Below are 26,440 nucleotides of genomic sequence, written 5' to 3' on the forward strand. Positions count from 1 at the left end.
GTGAGTGTCTGGTCACGTGTAACCAGGTGAGTAGTGTCAGGTGGGTGGTGGTGAGTGGTGAGTGTCTGGTCACGTGTCACCAGGTGAGCAGTGCCAGGGGGCTGGTGGTGAGTGGTGAGTGTCTGGTCACGTGTCACCAGGTGAGCAGTGCCAGGGGGCTGGTGGTGAGTGGTGAGTGTCTGGTCACGTGTCATCAGGTGAGTAGTGTCAGGGGGCTGGTGGTGAGTGGTGAGTGTTTGAGAGTCACCAGCAGAGGCGGGGTGAAGCGATGCCGTAACGTAACGAGTGAGGGGAGATTGGTTGAGAGAAGGAGGAGACTGTGACGATGGGGGTGGTGGGAGTAGGGGAGGAAGATAACCCCGTTTGTAGAATGGGGCTGCCCTGCAGTCCGTAATTAGAGAACTTGATTGATTGTTGTTGGTAGTTTACGGTGCACTCAATCCACCCATTAAAAGCCTCCTCCTCCTCATCCTGCTCCTCATTCTCCTCCTCATCCTCCTCCTCATCTTCTCTCCTCATCCTCCTTCTCTTCATCATTGGAAACGTTCAGTCTTGATCATCGGTCCTCTGATCAAAAGTTGCCAAACCGCTTTGTGGCTTTCGCTTGCCATTTGATTAATCGCGTGATCTCTCTCATCTCTCTCTCGCGCCGCGCGAGGATCGGTGACTCTGGCAACGCGTTGAACATTTCTTTTTTGCTTGCCGAATGCTTTTCGACTTGACGAGGTACGTACAAAAATATACTTTAATGTACTATTTGGTGGTTATTTACGTGTTTGCGAAAATTATTGTCGTCGTTATCTTTTGTTCAAACGGCCACGCGTGGAATTTGAAACGGAGAACGTTTGATTGATGAAGCATGTTGTCACATTCTCATGCCGCGCGGTGCCGCGATAGGCACGCGTGATGGATGGGTGCGTTCCGCCTCGATCGATGAGAAAGAAATTGCTGCCTCGTGCGTACTTCTAAGCACGCCAGCAATGCTTCACGTCCTTTTTTTTTAAATACGTCGACTTAGAGTGCTGCAACACGCGTAACACGTGTTTGTGAACACTTGAGGTGCAGGGCCGGATCGTGAGGCTCCTGGGCACATGTTTTTGTAGCCCCCCCGCCCACCGCTTACCTATATTGTTATCTTTCTTGCCTTCCTCCTCGATAAATCATCCACTATACAATAAAAAAAATCTCGCTGTATGACAAGGTCTGACTCTTTTGACATAAGTAGCAATGAGCTGAGACGTCTTTGGCAACGCGCTCCACTCCGCAGCTCGTTTTGTATTCTGCCTGCAAGGGAAAATGTCCGCTCACCCTGGCAGTCTGCCACTGGCAAAGTTAGAGAAAATCCGAAGTGCTACGAAAACAGTGAGGAACACTGCCTGCAGAGTAGGTGACCTGCAACGTCTCAAGCTATTTAGTTGGGCACTTCTCACCCTCAGAGTCAGACATGAAAGACTTGAATTTGATGAGTTCGTTGGCAAAGTTTATGTACAGGTCTGATGGATATGCAGCGGAGAGCGAATTTACCTTTTCCACTCTGACATCACTGTTAGACACCTGATCTGACATAAACAGAACTCCAAAGAGACTGGTCAAACGCTTGTAAGCGTTCGAGCGATGTTCAAGGCATGCCACGAGCTTATCATTAACCAAATAAAATGTTTCTATTTTGAACTTCTCTCTCGCCTCAGGTGTCAAACCTGGCTCTGAGCTCTTATCTGCAAATGTTTTTGCGTTTCCTCTTTCACTGAAGATCGTGTTCATGTGACTGAGAGACACCTGTCACATTTAAGGCTACCCTTTCAAAAGCCTCAAACTGGTCTCGCTGTCCCACTCCAAAATCTCTCAACGAAGACAAAAGCTGTGCTGCTCCAGATGTGTTAATGCCACAGGTGCATGCTTGTAGCGTGGAACTGGTCAAGTATGACGTCCCAAAAATGTGCCATGAACACCATCTCTAAGGTGTACAATTTAGCACATAGTCCAGCGGCCTCGATTCGAGTATCTCTTTTCTCATTATCATCATTGCACATACCACCGACGGTCTCTCTAATGTGGGTGTGATTTATCCTTAGTTGAATCTGCCCGAGCACTCCACCGAGTACTGGACAGCGATTTTAATGTCAGTCTGACATCTGTCTTCCAAAAGACTTTCCCCCATCTGTGTGTGGATGAATAGCAAAATGTCTACAGTGACTGCTACATGTAAAAAAACTCGTCAGCCTCTGGGCTCCTGCCGTCTAAGGTGTTAACACCAACTAAGTTAAGTGAATGCGCTGCGCTAGGCACATACTCTATCGGATAGTTTTTGTTTTGTTTCAGGTGGGCCTGTAGCCCATTGTATTTTCCTGACATGTTGCTTGTATTGTCATTTGACTGACCTTTACAGTTTGAGAGGTCCAACCCAAGGCCCTCCACCATCAAAGTCACACAGTCTGCTAAATCTTGATTTGAAGCTTTCGTGACTGCAGGAATCCATACTCTTTGGTTATTTCGGTAAAGCCACGTGGGTAGAAAAATAATAGATCACGATGTTTCGATAGCAACACAAGCAATCGTCATCAGGTGAGACAAACACAGCAGGAGAACTGCTGAGGCTGGAGAAAGAGCTGCTGCAACAAGAGGTTATAAAGTCTGCTCAACTTCTACCGGTGTGGCTCTCAATTGGCCCAAAGCCCAGGAATCGCTCCACCACATTCCCGCTGTTGTTAACAAACCGAAATACGAACGTCAATTGGTCCACAAGTGACAGGTCTGGGGTGGAGTCGACAATTATCGAAAAATATTTAGCATCCCGAATCGTCATCTGCTATTGTTTGGCGAGTTTTCTGACCCATTAGCTCAATGAGTTCTTCACATATTGTCGATGATAAATAGGACATTGCGCCTCTTCCTTTTCCACCAAACTTTTTTTATATGTTCGGCTAAAAATGGGTCAAATTGTGATAGCAATTCTAGGATGCCAAGGAAATTAGCGTTATGGGTTGATCCAAACCGTTTATCATCTCCCCTAAACGCAAGTCCTCTTTCACCGAAGACCTTGATCACTGCTACAACTCTTTTCAAAATGTCCCTGCAGTATTTACATTCCCCATCAAGTTGCTGTATGAGATCTGCACCAATAGCACTGCCCCTTTGTCCTCTAGTGCAAGGCAAGCATGCATGATCTGTGTTCTGCACTCTTTTCGTGTTCCCCGATTCTTTCAGAGTACTTCCAGTCACTAAACCCCTGACTAAAGCCACCGAGCTTGCTGGAGAACAGTTTGCATGCATAACAGTTACACACAACCTGTGAGGGTGAGTACAGTAGCCACTGTCTAGAAACCTTCTGCCCATTTGGCAATATACAGTTCAGAAGTTCATTGTTGAAACTTCTCGTCTCTCCACCAAGCGCTCTACCTCAGACTGAAGCTGGGTATTTTTCACTGCGGTTTTAGAAGGGGACTGCTCCTCTTTCAATAAGCACTGACTTAACAATGTCACTCAAAGTGCTTTGCCATAATGCAGGGTCAGTGACCTCATAGCACCAGGAATGGCTTGGTTGCTGATTTGATTCTTGTGAACCGCCCAACTGCTCCTGAGTTGTAAATGATGGTTCTTGTGTACCATGAGCTGTTGAGGGTTCACCTTCCAAGGATGGCTCTGGGGGAGTGACAACATTACTGGAAACTGAACTAGTGCTAGTTCCTCCCTCACAGCTGACAATAGTGCTGCTGCTGTCATCATTATTACTATCAGAGGGCTTTTGAAAGACGTTGGCAATGAGTTGAACGTATTATTTGGGTCTTTCGGTAAAGTCACGTAGATAGGTCCAAAGAAAATAACAAAAAAATAACAAAAAAACTAAGACTTTCTTGATGACCGCTTGTGTTGCGATCTAAACGTCGTCGTTTTTTGTAATTTTCTTTGGACCTATCTACGTCACTCTACCGAAAGACCCAAAGAATATGAATTCCTGCAGTCACGAAAGCGTTAAGTCATGAGTGGAACACTTTGAAGCACAACTGCCTCTCTTGCCTCCTTTAATTTCTTGGCTTTCCTTTTGGAAGCACCACGATTCCAACGTTTGTGGTCCATATTTCAGAACTAGTGTGCTATTCATGTGAACATATTTATAGCATATCTAAATACTTATTAAATCATTATTTTATTAATATATATTAATAATGACAACACCATTCAAATACTGTTGTTGAAAAATACAATTAAGTGGCAGGATCTTATAGTAAACTTGTACCTAAAGGCAGCTTTGAGTAGATAAAAGAAAAACATAGAAAAGTACGTAAAATAAAATAACCCTAACCCTTTAAAAAGGCTGTTAAGAAATAGCCCTTAGGAGGGATTGTTGAAATAGCCTTTTAAAATGCTGTTGTTTTCTAAAAAGATTTTTAAAAAGTCTCTGAATATATTGCTATGGTGTACCAAGTAAGAAAAAAAGGCATCCGTCTGTGGCTTTTCCTACCAAGAAATGTCATATACCTGCCTGACACAGAGATAATGATGTTGCTTGAAATTCAAAATATGTTTTTTCATTGGCTGAACAACCAACAAAGGTTTCTGATGAGTCAGTGAAATGACTTGGTGGAGACTATTCACATAGGCCGCACCACATCGATGGGGAGGGGGAAAAAAGATATCGCAAGAGTTGTCGACAATTTGCATGTCAACGTTAGCATTATCTACTTCTGTGCATCTAAAAACAGACGATTTTTGGAAAAAATAAATAGGGTTTTCCTTAATCTTAAAGTATGGATCGGGTCTCTTGTATATGTGTTAGCGCGTGAAAAAAGATAGCTTTTGGCATGTATTGTTTAATGTTTCACAAAACTGCGGTGTATTTTTAATAATTTGTCAACGGCTAACTAAGCTCTCAACAAACGACGAGCTGTCGGTCTCACTAGCTGGCTTTTTAGAGCAGCTAATTTGGTTGTAAGGGCAGCTAGTTGGCAAAAATGGCAGCTTGCTAACTAATTTCTGTTAACAAGCTGCATCATATGGGCAGCTAGCGAGGGAAAATGGGCAGCTATCTAAAATAAAGGGATAGCGAGTTACGGTAAGTCAAATAACGAACGGCTTGCTCTTCAAACTGTCCTGTTATGCAGAATTAACTGACTTGTTGGTGAATATTGTATCATGTCACAGCATATTGTAGCGTGCAAGCCAGTGGCTCAGTTGTACAGAAGCACTGTACTCTCCGGGAGGCTCTCGTTTTAAGCATGCACTGTATGTACCAAGGGGCCCCGGTGTTCCACTCGATGTATGCACCGAAGAGCCTGGGGGCCTAGTGGTCAACTCACAGTGTAAGCGCCGAGGGATCTGGGGGGCAGTAGTGGTCAGCTCGCGCTTTAAGCACCGAAGGGCCTCACATTGTAAGCTCCAGGGGCCTAGAGGCCCTAGTGGTCAGTTGGCGCTTTAAACACCGAGGGGCCTCACATTGTAAGCGCTGTGGGGCCCGGGGGCCCTAGTGGTCAGCTCACGCTTTAAACGCCAAGGGGTCTGGAGGGCCCTCACATTGTAAGCGCTGAGGGATCTGGGGGGGGGGCCCTAGTGGTCAGCTCACGCTACAAACACCCAGGGACCTAGTGGTCAGCTTGCGCTGTGCGCACTGAGAGCCCCGGCATTCAACTTCCTCCAGAAGTCTCGGGCCACGCACCGCACGTGGCCTGAGGCTTGGAGGCCCCCTGGCAGTCCGAGGCCCCGGGGCGCTGGCCACGCTGGCCTGGTCCATAATCCAGCCTTGTTGAGGTGTAATAGCTCAGTCGCGAAACTTTAAATACAACAATTCTTTAGGCAACTAAATATAACATTGATTTCCTCCCCCTCTCCTCCCTGAGCTATATCGATGTCGGCGTGTAATAATTTAGAGTCTTTAGACAAAAGACTTACGCATCGATCGCGCGTGTGTGATTCACAAACAATTTACGGGCATATTGATCTCTGCTGGGGGGGATGGGTGGGTGGGTTGTTTCGTGAGCTGATTGACAGACTGGTGTCTGACGAAGTCTGTAAACACTGCGCCGACTGGTAGCCTCTTTGGATTCATTGACCCAGGTGCCACCACATCAGTAGCGTAATATTATTCATAATAAGTTTAACAACTTATTAGCGTGGGGAGGGGGGCAGAGGGTGCCTTGCCCCCCAACTCCCTCCGCCTAGTGACCACAACAATATATGTTTGTAACAAGTGTAAAGGAACAACAACATTTATTTAAAAGGCAGTTTAACTTTTTTTTATATGAAAATGCCTTCATTTAACGTTGCACCTTTAGACTTCTGCAAATCAAATATTGGGGCCCCACCTGACCGATAGCCGCACCCCCAAAGCTGACAATGTAGTTACTATGCCACTGATAATGTAGTCACTACGCCACTGATTACACTGGTCTACAGCCGAAATGCTTCCGAAATAAATGTAGTCCAACTTTACTAATTCTGGGTCACTGAGAATGAAAATAATGCTTAAAATTGTTGATTAGCTCTAGTTTTCAAGATATGCTGCTGTGTCAGTATATACGACCCTTGACTTAGGAATGACGGAAATAAGTGAGTTCTAAAGGGAAGGGATCTTAATTTAAATGAGAAATGACTAAAATACATCTTTGACTGGATCTATGAATACATCTATGACTTGGTTTGGACAGTACTTGCTTTTTGAGCAAAACAATGAACGAATGCATTCTGAACCTGGTATTGCATCATACATGATATGAATTGCATCATGTTATTCCTAGAAGTCAAGGATGATGCAATCATAACGAGGCTTACACCCATCTGCTGAACAAATTGCCCTATATCAGCTCTAGAAATCATATAGTGTTGTGCTTTCTTATTTGTCAGTGTTTGATTTTGCAAAGGGACACATTTTTGTTTAGCCAAAGAGAGCGGAGATGCCTCGTACTTGTGTGAACAAAGCAGATAACTTCTGCTATGTTTGTGGTGAAGTGACTTTTGCATCACAAAAGTGCAGTATAACCACTATGGTTAAGAAAGCCTATTACCTTTATTTTGGCTGAAAAATTGGAGATCAGGACAAGATGTGGGCCCCACACATATGCTGCAACACGTGTGCAACAAATCGTCGCCAGTGGTTTAACAGGAAAAGGAAATATAGGCGTTTTGCAGTGCCAATAATTTGGAGAAAGCCAACAGATCATATCAGCAATTGTTACTTCTGCATGGCGCCTCCAGTTGGGAAAGGTGTGTCAAAGAAGAAAAAGTGGACTGTGCAATATCCAAACATTCCATCAGATATACGCCCAGTACCCCACGGAGAAGGAATGTCAGTTCCTGACGCACCAGAATCATTCTCACTTGAGTCCGACAAGGAGGAGGAAGAGGATGAAGCTTCTGGTCCTGAACCATGAAGGTCACATGACCCAGATGTTCTCCCATCCTACACCTCTGAACCACATCTAATACCACAAGGTAAACTGAAAGACCTTGTCAGGGATTTGGAACTACCCAAGAGTAAGGAGGCAGAGCTGTTGGGCTCCAGACTGCAGCAGTGGAATCTCCTGGAAGGTGATGTTAGGGTTGCCATGTTCTATGACCGTCAAAAGGATCTTGTCCCATTCTTCTTCATGGAAGGTGATCTTGTAGCCTGCAACAACATCGATTGTGTGATGGCAGCCCTCAACATCGTTCATGATCCAGATTAGTGGAAACTGTTCATTGATTCATCGAAGATGAGTCTTAAAGCTGTTTTGCTGCATAATGGCAATGTTTTGCCATCAATTCCAGTTGGTCATGCAGTCCATATGAAGGAAACCTATGACAACATGAAACAACTTTTGGGGTACATAAACTATGACCAACATCAGTGGCAGCTTTTTGGCGATTTGAAGGTTGTTGCTCTCTTGCTTAGTCTGCAGACTGGATACACAAAATACTGCTCTTTTCTCTGCGAATGGGACAGTCGTGCGAGAGATTCCCACTACATCAAGATAGATTGGCCACTCCGACAATCATTGGAGCCTGGGAGGAAAAGTGTTCAGCATCCACCACTTGTTGAATCAAGGACGATTTTGTGACCACCCTTACACATCAAGCTGGGTTTGATGAAGAACTTTGTCAAAGCCATGGACAAAACACAAGCGGCTTTCAAGTACCTCCATGGGAAATGTCCAAGGTTAAGTGAAGCTAAGTTAAAGGAAGGTGTTTTTGTTGGTCCTCAAATTCATGAACTTCTTCGAGATAATGCATTGACAGTGCACTGCGTGGCAAGGAAAAGACGGTATGAAAAGCCTTTCAATTAGTGGCAACAAATTTTATTGTAAACAACAAGGCAGATAACTACAGGGAGTTGGTGGAAAACTTCCTCAAGGCATACAAAAGCCTTGGTTGCAACGTCACTAAAGATACAGTTTTTGCATTCTCATCTAGATTTTTTCCCATCGAACTGCGAAGCAGTGAGCGACGAGCATGGCGAGCCTTACTCCTCTGAGTACGCTTCCATGTTTCCCTTGAATTTAGCAAGATGAGCATCAAAAATATGGACTTTGAGGGACATCCTACAGCCCATTGTGCCGTAGTTCTTCACCAGAGTCTCAACCAGCTCCACATAGTTTTCGACCTTGTGATTGCCCAGGAAGCCACGAACCACTGCGACAAAGCTGTTCCAAGCCGCTTTCTCCTTACTAGTGAGCTTCTTGGGGAATCCGTTGCACTCCAGGATCTTCTTTATCTGTGGTCTGACGAAGACACCGGCTTTGACCTTTGCCTCAGAGAGCTTAGGGAAGAAGTCTTGAAGGTACTTGAAGGCTGCCGACTCCTTATCTACAGCTCTGACAAATTGTTTTATAAGGCCCAATTTGCAGTGCAGTGGTGGCATTAGCACCCACAGGGGGTCCACCAGTGGCTCCCACTTGACGTTGTTCCTTCCCAGAGAGAACTCGGTCCGCTGTGGCCAGTCCTGCCTGTGGTAGTGCGCCTTGGTGTCTCAATCATTTGTAGTCATTTTTGTATTACTTTAGAGTTAAATACATGTTAAATTTGATTAATATGTTGTTGTTTTCTGACTTTATGTGAACGAAAATACACAAATTCGCCCGTTTTCTCATTTAAAATAGGTAAATTTCAAAATATCACTGTCCTGGTCACAAAAGTAAAGATTGTGGAGAATAATAGCCATTTTCTGTACTGTTGAGGCATAAGCAATTAGGAAATAACACTTACTACCCAGGAACAAAAAAAAGTGTAATCAGACGTGAGGAACAACTCGTTCCCATATTTCTCTCAGCTAAAAAAATCATTGAAGTTTCTTGTTGTCGTTGTTTACACATTCCCCCATCGACCCCACGGCCTTCCGGGAGTGCCAACTTTTCAGCAGCATTGGCCATAACGCAGTCGAGTCGGCCCAAGTGAAAACCTGTGGACCACTTTGGACACTCAGCGGTGTCTCGTTTAGCAAGCGTCAGGCTTGATTTTGAACCGATGCTGAGATAAAACCGCCCGATGTTTGTTGCTGCTGCTGCTGTTGTTGATAAGCAACATAAACCTCTCCATTTAACACGTAGGCTTTCGCGACCAATATCATCCATAATAGAGGTTGTTTTGGGGTGGGTTAGATCGCGTAAATATATAAATTTGTCGTTAAAACTCGCCACCATCCGACACAGCCAACTAGTAATGGTTGTCATGTAAACAAAACGTGCCAATTCGTCGCTAGTACAGCACACCGGTGTGTTGGAAAGCCAAGCCACAACATTTACAATCTGAGAATAGGTTTTTCCCCTTTTTTCTAGCAACAAAACAGGTGTTAAGTTGTTATAACACCAAACTGAAACCTTTTACAAGGAATCACGTCTGCATTAACCACAATACTTGTGGTCAAAATGCAAACAAAAAACATACTCTGCTAATATATGCATTGTCTTGGAAACTGATTGGTCCACACCAGAGACAGCTTTCCTCTGAGCCTCGTCTCAAACGGTGTTAGACCAGAGGACGCCAAAAGTTTGTCAAACGAAACTAAATCGTTCTCGGGGCCGATAACAATTTGAAAACACAGCGGGGGTGTGTATCCAGTATAGCCAGGGCAGCAGTAATCGAAGGTGGATCGAGAGCTAAATTATGAAGACGAGGGGGAGAGGGCAGCTGGGAAGTCGGGGGGGGGGGTGAAGATTGGAATTGAGTGCTCTTGGGAAAACGGAACGTAATATAATGGTAAGTAATACACCTACGTGGCTATGACAATAAAACGCGAGAATCGATTTGCGTCGTCGGCTGTGCTGGCATACAGATGAGAAGCGTGGCGTTATTTTGACAAAGAACGTGGAAGGAAACAGTAAAAAAAAGTGTGTACAGGGACCCCTCTACTTACGAACGAGTTAGGTTCCACAGGTCTATACTCTTTGGTTCTATTCGGTAAAGTCACGTAGGTAAAAAAATAAAACAACAAAAATCACGACGTTTTGGCCACAACACAAGTGGCCTTCTTCAGGTGAAGGAACAGAACTGTCGGGACGACAGCATTTCCTTCACCTGAAGAAGGCCACTTGTGTTGTGGCCAAAACGTCGTGATTTTTGTTGTTTTATTTTTTACCTACGTGACTTTACCGAATAGAACCAAAGAGTATGGATCCTTGCAGTCACGAAAGCTTCAAATCTAGAATTCCAGAGGTCTGTTCGTAAGTAGATTTGTTCGTAAGTCCAACTTTACTCCTGGTTCTTCATGTTCTGCAGATGTAGACGCCACTGGTTCTTCATGCTCTGCAGATGTAGATGCCACTGGTTCTTCACGTTCTGCAGATGTAGATGCCACTGGTTCTTCATGTTCTGCAGATGTAAATGCCACTGATTCTTTATATTCTGCAGATGTAGATGCCACTAGTTCTTCACGTTCTGTAGATGTAGATGCCACTGCTTCATGTTCTGCAGATATAGATGCCACTGATTCTTTATATTCTGCAGGTGTAGATGCCACTGGTTTCAGAATGTTCTGCAGATGTAGATGCCAATAGGTCTTCACGTTCTGCCGATGTAGATGCCACTGTTTCTTCACGTGGCATCTATATTACATACGGACTGGTTTGTTCGTATCTCGCTGAGTATTATCTTTATTTTGAAAAATTTGATACTCCGACCGATGCTTCTGTTGTTGTGGAGTAACTCGTGCAACCAGCTATGGCTCTAGGATTTGGTGTTACATGTTATTTATGTAGTTTATTGTAAAAATTCGGTCACAGTCCTTGTGATCACTGTTACGTTGCAATTATGGCTTTATTTTTTGGTGATTTGGAAAACGTGTTTTGGTTTGGACATGTTTGTTTTGTTGTAGTACGGAGTTAGACTGATGGCCTTAATCTAAGTTTTTGTGGTTGTTGTTGTTTGACTTGCATCCCACTGGGATTTTTTGCACACAGCGTTGGTGTACGGTGCTTTTTTCAGGAATATTTTTGCTGGTTTTTTTCCATGGATTTTCTGTTTGCACAGTCACATAGTCACTTTAAGATGTTTTTCTTGTTCGTCTTTTTGTTTCAAGAGCCAAATGGCTCACAGGGCTATACCAAAATAAACTGAACTGAACTGACTCTGGACGCTCGCTCCACCGACAGACTCCACCATCATCTTCCGTCACCTGACCATGCTTCCTTCTCGAACATTCCCGTAGCCACCAATCCCTTCGCACTCACAACTGATACCCCTGTCATTACCTCCCGTGGCCACTAGTCCCTTCACACTCACAACTGATTCTCCTGTCATTACCTCTCGTGGCCACCAGTCCCTTCACACTCACAACTGATACCCCTGTCATTACCTCTCGTGGCCACTAGTCCCTTCACACTCACAACTGATACCCCTGTCATTACCTCCCATGGCCACTAATCCCTTCGCACTCACAACTGATACCCCTGTCATTACCTCCCGTGGCCACTAGTCCCTTCACACTCACAACTGACTCTCCTGTCATTACCTCCCGTGGACACCAGTCCCTTCACACTCACAACTGACTCCCCTGTCATTACCTCCCGTGACCACCAGTCCCTTCGCATTCACAACTGATACCCCTGTCATTACCTCCCATGGCCACTAGTCCCTTCGCACTCACAACTGATACCCCTGTCATTACCTGCCGTGGCCACCAGTCCCTTCGCACTCACAACTGACTCCTCTGTCATTACCTCCCGTGACCACCAGTCCCTTCACAATCACAACTGACTCCCCTGTCATTACCTCCCGTGACCACCAGTCCCTTCACACTCACAACTGACTCCCCTGTCATTACCTCCCGTGACCACTAGTCCACTCACACCGCATGCAGGCTCTACTGTCGTTACACATCTCTTCTTCGTGTAACAGTTTTTGTTGTACGTAAAATATTGAAAACCTTTTAACGTTCAGTGCTTTGAGCATGGACAAAGCGCTATACTAATAACACGCATCATTATTATTATTAGAGGAGAGAATTTGCCTATGGGGGCGTGGATCTCCATGGAGATCGGGGTGATGAGATCATATCATTGCGCAGGAGTGAGATGCTGTTGGTGTGAGAAGGCCATACGATCAACCTGGCAGTGTATTGATCGTGCCTGCTGCTGCTGATGATGATGTTAATCCGTTAAGATTTTTATATATATACGTAGGTAATGAAAAGTTGGACCAGGGAAAACATGGTAATTATCGGCAATTATCGGCGTCAGGCTGACAGAAAAGGAATGTTACCCTGGGGAAGTGGCGCCCGTTCGTTGCTATTGTTTTGCGTTATCGTTTTGTTATTATTGTTTTATTGTTATTGTTTCGTGTCATTACACTGCAGACACCCGCACCTCCGATTATCACGATTGGCTCCGTGCGGTGCAAAAGAAGTTCAACATACATACATACATAGACTCACACAGAGACCCATAGACTCACACAGAGACACATAGACTCACACAGAGACCCATAGACTCACACAGAGACACATAGACTCACTCACACAGAGACCCATAGACTCACACAGAGACCAAATAGACTCATACAGAGACCAAATAGACTCACGCAGAGATCCATAGACTCACAGAGACCCATAGACCCACACAGAGACCCATAGACTTACACAGAGGCACATAGACTCACACGGAGAGCCATAGACTCACACAGAGACCCATAGACTCACACAAAGACACATAGACTCACACAGAGACCCATAGACTCACACAGAAACCCATATACTAACACAGAGACCAATAGACTCACTCGCACTGTCGGCTACGTACGGTGCGGAAGACGTTCAACAGATAATGCAATACATACAACACCTTAATATAGAGAGGACTGCAGAGCTTGGGAAATTGTTGGTCGCGTACGCTCACCACGTGACTGCTGCCTTCCCCGCTCGTCTAAGTCGTTCTCTCTCTCTCCCCGAGAGTCAGCGAACAGTGAGTGGTGACGCATTTCCAGTTGACATTACTCGAAGAGTTTGTTGGTAATTATGTAATGTCCGACACCTCGCTTACATTGCAAAAGGCCAAACGCTAACCGCAGCTCCTAGGGAGGCTGTGCGTATGTACGTTGAACTTCTTTCACACCGTACGTAGCCACCCGCCCCAATCGGAGGCGCGCTGCTGATTACACGGCGACACTCTTCGCGTAATAATTTAAACCGTCCGCTGTTAATGAGTGAAAGAAGGTCAAGGTAGAGACACTGCGTTATTTCCATTGTCAACAATAAATAACGGCCGAAGCCTCGTGAGCAAAGGTGTACGGATGGGAGGGAGCGGTCAGTGGAGCAGAGTGGAGTTCACGTTCGTACGTACCGTACGTGTGTACGTTAGCCAACCGTGCCAATCGGAGGTGCGGGGAAAGGACAACAAAGTAAACACGACGACAAGCAGTCCCTAAAGAAACGAGCTTGTCAATCTAGATGAAGAAATTAGGAGTGCACAGCTCCCAGTGCTTTCCTAATATCGGAAGGAAGAGAGCGTTCCAGACGGCCCCCGGAATCGCATCTGAAAGCCTCCGCGCGACGATGCGGTGACCGCCGCCTTTGTTCGATGGCTGAGCCAGAAGCCGCTGCGAGGATGTCCGCGGAGTTCGCGCGACGATGGTTCATGCTCCTTGACGGGATCGGCGAGGTGTTGCGCGTCATTTTCGAACCGGCACTTTGTGGGTAATGCGTGGATTGCTAAATTTGAGAGTGGGACAAAACACAGACACGGAGACACACAGACAGACACACCAGCAGAGAGAGAACACACACAGAGACACACAGAGGGAGAGACACACCAAGACACACTGTGTGTCTCCGTGTCTGTGTTTCAAATTTAGCAATCATTGGAAGAACGTAATCAACCAGGTTGCTGTGTTGACTGTTGTGTTGGCCGACTCCCTGTGTTGTATTGCATTGTAGTTCTGAGTTTACGATGTTTGTTTTTTCGCATTCATTAGTGCCTGATGATGGTTGCTCGTGTTGCAATCGAAACGTCGTTTTATATTATTATTTTATTTATTTTCTTTCTACGTGACTTTACCGAATAGAACCAAAGAGGGATACTTCTAGTTTCGTCTGAAGGCGTCGCGGGAGCACGCAGGGTGCTGATTGCCCCGGGGTTTCACAACCACCACTGCCCTCCCTAAGGAGGGCCCCGGCTATTGGCCACCTGAACGCCATCAAAGTGCAGTGGTCCCTCGTTTATCGCGGGGGATACGTTCTAAAAAATAACCCGCAATAGACGAAATCCGCGAAGTAATCAGCTTTATGTTTTACAATTATTATACATGTTTTAAGGCCGTAAAACCCCTAACCACACACTTTTATACACTTTTTACAGGCATTAACATTTTCTCACATTTCTCTCTTATTTAAACACTCTCAAAGTTCAAACTTTCGCAGATTTAAAAAAAATAAGTACAATATTAGTAAATTAAACCAAAAATCAAAACCTGTTTTCAAGCCCAAACATTTTTGTAAATCTGGCTAGCCGAACGCATTCTGTACTCCCTTAGCTAATCAGGACGCAGAACACGTGTGCGGTTCTCCCTTAGCCAATCAGGACGCCGAACACGTGTGCGGTTCTCCCTTAGCCAATCAGGACGCCGAACACGTGTGCGGTTCTCCCTTAGCCAATCAGGACGCCGAACACGTGTGCGGTTCTCCCTTAGCCAATCAGGACGCCGAACACAATGCGCGTTCATACTGTACGCAGGAAAAAAAAGCACGCAAAATTACACTAAAAAAAATCCGCGAAACAGCGAGGCCGCGAAAGGTGAACCGCGTTATAGTGAGGGACAAGTGTGGTTAATGAATTCGCGATGTTGGCCTTACGCGTCCTGATTTTCCCGCGATGAAATTTCAATTTGTACAAAGTCCAAATGGACTTGGGGGGTGGTGGTGGGGAGGGGTTCAGATTTGTTTTTAAATAAATAAAATCAACTCCGTACATTTTTTTTGTGTGTGTGGGATTAGCCGCGCTAAAGAGCTTTGTGGTTCAATCCGTGCTTTAAACGCATTCCTTGCAATCCCTAACGACTGAAACATATTAGAATCAACTTAATACAGTATACAACGCATGACACAAAACGCGCCACGGATTTAAATTCGCGGCGTGGAGCGGCCGGCACCGATCGAATCCGTGCAGAGAGACCACGAATTGAGCAGCTACTGCGACAGGCCGAGCGTCTGCAACGTCAGACACGGCTTGTGCGTCCGTAGGTTGTTCACGTTAATGTTTCATTTCACGTACGCAGTGCCGGATTAATTATCCTAGGCGCAGCAGTAGCTACTAATTATAATTATATAGTAGCTACTAATTATGTAGTAGCTACTACTACATAGGCAGTAGCTACGGGCCACGCACTTTCAAGGGCCCCGCGCTAAATGCTTTCAAGCTGTCAATTCCGCTTCAGTGATTCTGCACTTGCTCCATTACTATAGTACTATACCGCCTTCCACGTTAACGAACGACCGGGTGTTTAAGGTTAGCGGATTGTCGTATTATCTGGCTGTATAGCAAACGGAAAAATACAATTACTTTACTACTATATGGGTATTCTTAGTTCTTTCGGTAAAGTCACGTTGAAGGGAAACAACAAAATAATAAAATATATAAACAAGATATTAAAAATATATTTTATTATTTTGTTGTTTCCCTTCAACGTGACTTTACCGAAAGAACTAAGAATATGAATTACTGCAGTCACGAAAGCTTTAAATCAAAATTTACTCTATGGGTCTTTCGGTAAAGCCACGTAGATAGAAGAAAAAATAAGAATAAAAAAATATCACGCCGTTTCGATCGCAACACAAGCAATCATCATCAGGTGCAAGTAAAAAAAATGTGTGTTTAATGTCAACGGTTTTTTTTTGGTTCATTTAGGGCCCCTTAATAACATTTACCACTGCCCCCCCACGAAATCGCTTAATCCGGCACTGCCCTTACTCCTTGCACCGCCCACCGCACAAGGTCGAGTACAGCCACACGGGTGGCACGCGGGGTGGGAGCACGTGGAGGCTATTGGGCTGGGGGCGAGCTTCCTCCTTTGGGGGCAGTCGCTCCGATTCGCCGTACCCCTTGGGACACGGCTCTGGCCGTCCACCAACACAGCAACTCGCCAATTCGTTGACGAGTCCACGCAACGGCTTCCGTCGCGCGAGCCGCACGGCGAGGCTCACGATTCGCGCATCGGATCGACCACCGCCACCCCCCACCCCCCCGCAGCGAGAACGGCCACTGCGTCCCATCGCTGGTAGGTAAATGTGCGCGCGGTGCAACCACAACAACCACAACAAACACAACAACAACAACAAAATGACACGCACGCACGCGCGCGCGCGCACACGACAAAGGCAAAGCCCCCCACCCTCCGGTATAGCCTCAACAAACTGTTGGGGCAAGTGCTGTACCGCCAGCACGTGCTGGAAATTCACCTGCCACGGGATTGCTCCCTAGGATCTACGTGCAAACAAAAAAACCACACACGCAAAAGGCGAAGATCCCCCGTATAGCCTGAGCAATATTTTTTGGGGGGGCAAGTGCTGTTAGCGAATAGCACCCGTGAAGGCCGGAACGGTATACGAGGGGGTGGGTGGCCAGCACCACGCCCGACCACCTTTGTCTCCCCAGTGGCGACGCTTACACACCGCACTGGGTACTAATTTAAGGCCGAGTCGACCTAGGGGGAGGCCCAAGACCGGTTCAGATCATCGTCACTCATGGTGTTGGCCGTGTACGGGAATCGAACTCGTGTCGCCGGGTTCGTAATACAGGGCGCTAACCGGGACACCACCGATATCCATACAAAGGTAAAAAGTTCCCCCGTATAGCCTGAACAGACTCTTTGGGCAAGTGCTGTTAGCGAGCAGCACCTGTGAAGGCCGGAACGGCACACTAAGGGGGGTGGTTAGCCAGCAACCACGCCCGGCCGCCTTTGTCTCCCCAGTGGCGACGTTTACGCACCGCACCAGGTGCTCATTTGAGGCCGAGTCGACCTAGGGGAGGCCCAGGATCCCTTCCGATAATTGCCAATGGGCGTTGGCCGTGAGCGGGGAATCGAACCCAGGTTGCCGGCTTCGTAGCGCAGCCTAGCGCCAACCGCTGCACCACCGCTCCTAACGCACGTGCGCGTGCACACACAAAGACAAAGGTCCCCCGTGTAGCCTCTAAGAGAACATTGGGTCATGTGCTGCTGATTCTTTATGTTTTTCAAACGCGCACCTTAGCTGTGAAGAAGCACTAGGGGAGGGGGTGTGGTGCACCCAGAAACCGGGCCGCCTTCGTCTCCCCAGTGCGCCGATGTCTACTGCACAGCCAGGTACTCATTTAAGGCTGAGTCAACCTAAGGGTGGCCCAGGACCGGTTCAGAATATTCGTCACCGTCCGTTGGTGTGGCAGTTCCACTGCTGGATTCTATTTTTTTCCACCTGAGGACGACCGTTTGTGTTGCGATCGAAACGTCGTGATTTATTTTATTTTCTACCTACGTGACTTTAACGAAAGAGCCAAAGAGTATGATGGGATTCCTGCAGTCACGAAAGCTTCAAATCAAGATTACACTTACAATGTGAGGGCCCGCAGACCCCTTAGTGTTTAAAACGTGAGCTGACCACTACTGCCCCCCAGATCCCTCACTGCTTACAATGTGAGGGCCCGCAGACCCCTTGGTGTTTAAAGAGTGAGCTGACCACTACTGCCCCCCAGATCCCTCAATGCTTACAATGTGAGGGCCCGCAGACCCCTTGGTGTTTAAAGAGTGAGCTGACCACTAGGGCCCCCGGGCACCTGGATGATTACAGTGTGAGTTGAGACTTTTTTCATCTTTTCAGATACTTTTTTGATCTTTTTATAACACAACAGGCTTTTTAAAGGCTATTTCAACAATCCCTCCTAAGGGCTATTTCTTAACAGCCTTTTTAAAGGGTTAGGGTTATTTTATTTTACGTGCTTTTCTGTGTTTTTCTTTTATCTACTTAAAGCTGCCTTTAGGTACAAGTTTACTATTAAATCTTGCCACTTAATTGTATTTTTCAACAACAGTATTTGAAGGGTGTTGTCATTATTAATATATTATTTCAATTATTTAATAAGTATTGAGATATGCAATAAATATGTTCACATGAATAGCACACTAGTTCTGAAATATGGACCACAAAGGTTGGAATCGTGGTGCTTCCAAAAGGAAAGCCAAGAAATTAAAGGAGGCAAGAGAGGCAGTTGTGCTTCAAAGTGTTCCACTCATGACTTAAAGCTTTCGTGACTGCAGGAAAATTTTTAAAAACGACGACGTTTCGATCGCAACACAAGCGGTCATCAGGAAAGTCTTAGTTTTTTTGTTATTTTCTTTGGACCTATCTACGTGACTTTACCGAAAGACCCAAAGATAATGTTCAACTCATTGCCAACGTCTTTCAAAAGCCCTCTGATAGTAATAATGATGACAGCAGCAGCACTATTGTCAGCTGTGAGGAAGAAACTAGCACTAGTTCAGTTTCCAGTAATGTTGTCACTCCCCCAGAGCCATCCTTTGAAGGCGAACCCTCAACAGCTCATGGTACACAGGAACCGTCATTTACAACTCAGGAGCAGTTGGGCAGTTCACAAGAATCAAATCAGCAACCAAGCCATTCCTGGTGCTATGAGGTCACTGACCCTGCATTATGGCAAAGCACTTTGAGTGACATTGTTAAGTCAGTGCTTATTGAAAGAGGAGCAGTCCCCTTATAAAACCGCAGTGAACAATACCCAGCTTCAGTCCGAGGTAGAGCGCTTGGTGGAGAGACGAGAAGTTTCAACAATGAACTTCTGAACTGTATATTGCCAAATGGGCAGAAGGTTTCTAGACAGTGGCTACTGTACTCACCCTCAACAGGTTGGGTGTAACTGTTATGCATGCAAACTGTTCTCCAGCAAGCTCGGTGGCTTTAGTCAGGGGTTTAGCGACTGGAAGCGCTCTGAAAGAATAGGGGAACACGAAAAGAGTGCAGAACACAGATCATGCATGCTTGTCTTGCACCAGCGGACAAAGGGCAGTGCTATAGATGCAGATCTCATGCAGCAGCTTGATGGGGAACGTAAATACTGGAGGGACATTTTGGAAAGAGTTGTAGCAGTGATCAAGTTCTTGAGTGAAAGAGGACTTAGGGGAGATAATGAACGGTTTGGGTCAATCCATTACGATTATTTACTTGGCATCCTAGAATTGCTATCACAAATTGACCCATTTTTAGCCGAACATATAAAAAAGTTTGGCAGAAAAGGAAGAGGCACAGTGTCCTATTTATCATCGACAATATGTGAAGAACTCATTGAGCTAATGGGTCAGAAAACTCGCCAAACAATAGCAGATGACGATTCGGGATGCTAAATATTTTTCAATTATTGTTGACTCCATCCCAGACCTGTCACATGTGGACCAATTGCCGTTCGTATTCCGGTTTGTTAACAACAGCGGGAATGTGGTGGAGCGATTCCTGGGCTTTGGGCCAATTGAGAGCCACACCGGTAGAAGTTTAGCAGACTTTATAACCTCTTGTTGCAGCAGCTCTTTCTCCAGCCTCAGCAGTTCTCCTGCAGTGTTTGTCTCACCTTATGACGATTACTTGTGTTGCGATCAAAACATCGTGATCTATTATTTTTCTAACCACGTGACTTTACCGAAATAGCCAAAGAGTATGGATTCCTGCAGTCACGAAAGCTTCAAATCAAGATGCAGCAGACTGTGTGACTTTGATGGTGGAGGGCCTTGGGTTTGACCTCTCAAATTGTAGAGGTCAGTCAAATGACAATACAAGCAACATGTCAGGAAAATACAAAGGGTTGCAGGCCCACCTAAAACAAAAAAAAACCTCTGATAGAGTATGTGCCTTTTTTAACATGTTGCAGTCACTGTAGACATTTTGCTCTTCATCCACACACAGATGGGAGAAAGTCTTTCGGAAGACAGATGTCAGACTGACATTAAAATCGCTATCCAGTACTCGGTGGAGTGTTCGGGCAGAGTCAACAAAGGCACTGTAGAGAAATTACACCCACATTAGAGAGGCCTTCGGTGGTGATCATGAGAAAAGAGATACTCGAATTGAAGCCCTTGGACTATTTGCTGAATTGGACACCTTAGAGATGGTGTTTATGGCACGTTTCTGGGACGTCATACTTGACCGGTTCCATGCTACAAGCATGCACCTGTGGCATTAACTTATCTGGAGCAGCACAGCTTTTGTCTTTGTTGAGAGATTTTGGAGTGGGACAGCGAAACCAGTTTGAGGCTTTTGAAAGGGTAGCCTTAAATGTGGCAGGTTTCTCTCAATCATATCAACACGATGTTCAGTGAAAGAGGAAACGCAAAAACATTTGCAGATAAGAGCTCAGAGCCAGGTTTGACACCTGAGGGGAGGGAGAAGTTCAAAATAAAAAAAATCATTTTATGTGGTCAATGATAAGCTCGTGGAATGCCTTGAACATCGCTTGAACGCTTGCAAGCATTTGACCAGTCTCTTTGGAGTTCTGTTTATGTCAGATCAGGTGTCTAACAGTGATGTCAGAGTGGAAAAGGTAAATTCGCTCTCCGCTGCATATCCATCAGACCTGTACATGAACTTTGCCAACGAACTCATCAAATTCAAGTCTTTCATGTCTGACTCTGAGGGTGAGAAGTGCCCAACTAAATAGCTTGAGACGTTGCAGGGCACTTACTCTGCAGTCAGTGTTCCCCAATGTTTTCGTGGCACTTGGGATTTTTCTATCTTTGCCAGTGAGAAACTGCCAGGGTGAGCGGACATTTTCCCTTTTAGGCAGAATAAAAAAGTGGATGATTTTGCATGGAGGAAGGCAAATTAGACACCAATATAGGAAAGCGGGGGGGGGGGGGGGCTCCAAAAGTCATGTGCCCAGGGGCCTCACGGGACCATGATCCGGCCCTGATGGGTCTCTGTGTGAATCTATAGATCTCTTTGTGAGTCTATGGGTCTTTGTGTAAGTCTATGGGGCTCTGTGTGAGTCTATAGGTCTCTGTGTGAGTCTATGGGTCTTTGTGTAAGTCTATGGGGCTCTGTTTGAGTCTATAAGTCTCTGTGAGTCTATGGGTCTCTCTGTGAGTCTATGGGTCTCTGTGTAAGTCTATGGGGCTCTGTGTGAGTCTATAGGTCTCTGTGTGAGTCTATGGCTATCTGTGTGAGTCTATGGCTGTCTGTGTGAGTCTATGGTTACTGTGTGAGTCTCTGGGTATCTGTGTAAGTCTATGGGGCTCTGTGTGAGTCTATGTATATATGTATGTGTGTTGAACTTCTTTCGCACCGTACGTAGCCATCCGTGCTCATCGGAGGTGCGTTGTTTCGCTCCACGTGCTGAAGAAGCCGTTTGCTCTTTGATTTTTTGGCCGAGTTGACCAACGGGTGGCCCAGTTCGTACCGCTCACTGTAACTCTGCGCACGCGCTGACGGTTGTGGTGAGATGCGCATATCACCACTGTACACGGCGGGCAATGGGTAATTATATAAAGCGTGATACGAAGCAAGTCACCGATGCTGCGACATACTAAGCTGGTACATTGACATGCTAATCTCTCACAATACAATGGCCACTTCCACAGCCTCAGGCAGACCATCTCTAGCCCCGCCCTCTTACCCTGAGGCTGCACCCATCTCAGGCCTACTTAAGGCCTTGTTTCAGTAGCTTTCCCTCTCACACCTGAAGACGATTGCTTGTGTTGCGATCGAAACGTCGTGATCAATTAATTTTCTATCTACGTGAATTTACCGAAAGAACCAAAGAGCACGTGATATGCACCTTATTGTTTTAATCTTGAGTTGAAGCTTTCGTGACTGCAGGAATCCATGCTATTTGGTTCTTTCGGTAAAGTCACCTGATCTATAAATGTTATATCTATTAATTTTATATCTACGTGACTTTAACGAAAGAACCAAAGAGTATATGTTATTCACCATTGGAACCTCCTTTGCCAGTGGCAAAATATAATAATTGGTTTTTGACCCTTTTAACTGGCAACAAAACTGACACCTTTTTTTACAAGGAGTCATGTTTGCATTGACCACAATACCTGCAGTCGGAATGCAAACAAAAACATAACTCTGATAATGTATTGGCACTGTCCTTGAAATTGATTGGTCCACACGCGAGACAGCTTTCCTTAGAGCCTAGTCTCACATGGTGTTTTCCAACACCATGTCAATTTCAAGGACAGTGCATACATTATCAGAGTTATGTTTTTTTTTGCATTCTGACCGCAGGTATTGTGGTCAATGTAAACATGACTCCTTGTAAAAAAAAAGGTGTCAGTTTTGTTGCCAGATAAAAGGGTAAAAAAACATGAACATTATAAGTTATTGTTTTGTTTAACACGTATTGTTTTACTCTACTGTAAAATCCTTCGAACCGGGGTGAAATTCCAAAACGTTAACTGGCCAATCTAAAGGGCAACATCATATCTGTAGATGCAGCACACAGTACAGAGACTCCTCCACTTACGACCATTTGACTTACGAACCTTCAGAGATACGAACAAACCTGTGCCTATGTCCAGTTGCCTGTTTGGACCGAGAGTCGTAAGTTCAACCACCTCGTGCAATAGATGGCGGTGGTGCCATCCACATCTGCAGAGCATGAAGAACCGGTGGCATCTTCATCTGCAGGAGATTATACAACTTTTAAAACCATTCCCCGTGTTTAGTGCACATCCCGTACAACATGTTTGGAATCAACAGGAATCGACCAGGTGGACTTACGAACAAATCGACTTACCAATGGACCTCTCTGGAACCTAACTCCTTCGGAAGTAGAGGAGTCCCTGTATATCTAAATCAGCTGAAGCCTCCCGTCAATCACGCAACTGCAACTTCCGTGTGGCCACTCCCACTCTGAGTCCCTCCCCTCTCCCCGCCCCCTGTGAAAACAGACGCCGCTTCGCGCACCTCACTTCCACTCGATCCTTCCTTCTCTCTTCTCGCCCTCTTCGCTGCCCTCTCTCATCTTTGCCCCGGCCATGCCTTCCTCTCCACTCCTCCTGCTCCTTCGTCCTCCCTGCTGCTCGTCTTGAGACGTGGCCTCCTCCTTGTCCGTCTTGGGGACTTCCATCCCAACACTCCTTCCCTCTCCATGCCATAATTATAATCGTATCATTATTACCGCTAGAGAACCCATTGCTCTGCCACCGTTTAATAAGAAACAGCCATCATTGTAATACTCTGCTCACAATCATCCTATGCTCGAGGCACTATAAGCAATCTGCCTTTTTACATAATAATACAATTGCAAGATAATACGTATCGTTGGGTGTTTTAATATTCTTTAGGATGTAATGGATATTCTTGCAAAAAGAATGACATTCACCGGAGCACACATTGAAAAGCTAGAGCAGTGGTTTACTGCCGCCTGCACCCGTTTGGTTTGCAGAGAGGGCATCTCGCAACCCCAGGGGGTGCGTCCACCCCAGGTTAAGAACCACTGCGTTTGAGTAATTGAAAATGCACCGTGGTCACTCCTCTGTATTCGTTACTCACACCTCTGTGGTGTCGCTATCTATCATGATTATTATTATTATTACACCTTCCGAACTTCGTCTTTCACCCTTTCGAATCAACTCAGTGTTTATTTGTTACGCGGAGAAATCCTGTGTAGCCAGCTACTCAGCTAATTTCAGTGGCAAGGGCTCCGCAGCAGCCACTACCAATCGAGTTAATGTTCGTGTGGAAAGGGGCCTTTGACAACAGCCAAGAAACTCGAGGCATAGATTATTTTTAAGAGCAGTATGATTATTATAGTTATTTCACCTCACCATCAGCCACCATCCATTATAGCCATGGCGTGTCCTACCCAGGCCCAGTTATCTTAACAGTTTGAACGGTACAGAAGTTGTCCATGGATTGAGAGAATGTCCCTGTCATGGGAATGCAGAATTATTACCAACCAATAGATGTTGTTTTGTGCATTTACCCGTAAGAGCCACACTAAGTCCAAATACTCTTTTTTAGGAACGTCTTGCAGTGGTTTTTTTTATGTTTTCAACCTATCAACGATTCAGTTGATACGTGCGAGAGGAAACCGCAGCGACCCGGATAAACCCCAAGCAACGCGAAAGGGGACAACGCTCTATCCCCGTACAGAATGGCTTGAGCGGACGCAGATTCGTCAACACGCTGCACTGCTCCCTCCTGGCGAAACCAGGCTATGGCAGTGCCCACGAGATGGTTTCACAACCATCTGTGGAAGAACACATCCTGAATCTCAATTGATCACAGGGTGACTCCCATACCTGTCAATCCCTTATCAGTGCCCTACCTTATCACAGACCAATTCAGACCTTATTGGTCACCCCGTGCCCTTATAAATTGTCAACCGTTCATCCGACAAAGTCCCATAACAAGGGAAAAACACAAACAACAGACAAAACAAATGTGCCCGTATTGAAACGGCTAAACGCCGTATGGACCTGAAGACTAAATTTCCCTGTGCACTGTTTGAGACGAGGCTCTTAAGAAGGCTGCCTGTGCTGTGGACCAATCAGTGTCAAAGTCAATGCATCATCATAGACTACAAGCGAGTGTTGTTTTTGCTTGCATGTTCACCACAACTACTGTGTGTGGTTAATGCAGACATGCTTCCTTGCAAAGGGTTTCTGTTTTGGTGATTTAACAACTGTTTTATTGCCAGAACGGGTCAAACCTATTCTCATATTGTGATGCTGGGCAAGGCGAGGTCCCTTGATAAACCATATGGGTTGGCAGCCACGGACTCGGAACTTGTTAGACACCTTAGAGCCCACTTCTCTATCCACTGCTGGATGAGTGCTTTCCCTCCGCCGCACTTAGGTGTCTCTTGGCCATGACCCGAGGACTTTCGGTAGATTTCTCTACTCATGCATCTTGACAGATCCGCACCGAGACTTTGAATCGATAGCTCGTTCTTACGATGTATCTTTACTTCGTTAATGTCGAGCGCCCTGCCTCAAGGCGCCATCTGAATATTAAAAAGCGGGGTAACGAAACATCGAGTGACTGACTGAGCTGGCAAGGGCGTGGTAGGGCTGAAAAATGAGTGATTGTAACAGAGAGCACGTGGGGTCATGATGATGTTAATAATAATATAGTTGGTCATCGATTATAAACAATTTTATACAGTAACACACATTTAAAACACTAAAATAGAAACTTTTAACAACACCTAAGAGCATGACGTCGTGCAAGAATGTGCAAAAATAAGAGATTTTTTAAAAATGATTGGTAGCGATTATCCGGCGCTTTTGAAAATCCGGCGCCCCCTTCTCCCCGAAGCTGCCGGATAATCGATGATCTAGCGTACTTTCATTTTATATAGTATCATTCATGCTAATTGCATTCGATAACGCTATATATTTATTATATATAAGGACCAAATCCCATATAGAGCAGCTACTTTCTTACCAAAGCAAAAAAAAATGTATAGATTAATAAATAAACGAAATGGCACCAAAAACAAAAGGGCACAAACAACACCAACAACAGCAGCAAAGTTATCACGGAGATGAGCCCATGAGCTCTGCTGCACATCCCAGAGCACAATTCCGACTTCTCAACCAAGCCAGGCAACGTTCACACGAGGGGCGCTGGGTGGAGTGGCCCAGCAGTTGCGACTCGTTCAGTCCCATCGCTCAAATGTCCAAAAATACGACGACGACCTTTTTCGATGAAGAACACTATTTTTGTACGAGTAACACAAAAAAAACGAAAGAGGCCTCTAGTTCGGATTTAAGTGAGACGAAAGGGTATAGGGGAGGGATGGGAAGGGGCGGAGGGGCGAGGGGAGGGAAGAGGAAGGGAGTGGAATGGATGGAGGGCGAGTTATGAGTTAAGGGTGAGAATACATTTCTAAACTAAACTAAAAAGTAAACTTTATTTCATTTGACCAGGTAACGCCCACCGAGCTATGTAGCTATTTTTCAGAAACGACCTGGCCACAAACGATAGCTCAACGAAGTGGCTTACCACGTGGATAGGTATAGCAGTAGCCAAATACTATTAACGCACGTTTCTAAA

At 45.6% G+C, this 26,440-nt stretch overlaps 1 protein-coding gene across 5 annotated transcripts in view; it reads left to right on the top strand.

The window, feature by feature from the left end:
* Window positions 1–467: 467 nt before the first annotated feature.
* Window positions 468–26,440, top strand: part of LOC116956356 (high affinity choline transporter 1-like) — a 61,305-nt gene continuing 35,332 nt past the window's right edge. For 2 of the 5 annotated variants that reach the window (XM_032977944.2, XM_032977949.2), the window contains exon 1: window positions 468–726. The gene's annotated coding sequence lies outside the window, so the exon portion shown is untranslated. Of the gene's footprint in view, window positions 727–16,114; window positions 16,670–26,440 lie in introns of those variants that run through there. The other 3 variants (XM_032977946.2, XM_032977945.2, XM_032977952.2) reach the window with 2 other exon arrangements.

This window comes from Petromyzon marinus, chromosome 64 (genome assembly GCF_048934315.1).
Source record: "Petromyzon marinus isolate PM22_M1 ecotype Great Lakes invasive population chromosome 64, UKy_Petmar_22M1.pri1.0, whole genome shotgun sequence".
In the NCBI taxonomy this organism is placed as follows: Eukaryota; Metazoa; Chordata; class Hyperoartia; order Petromyzontiformes; family Petromyzontidae; genus Petromyzon; species Petromyzon marinus.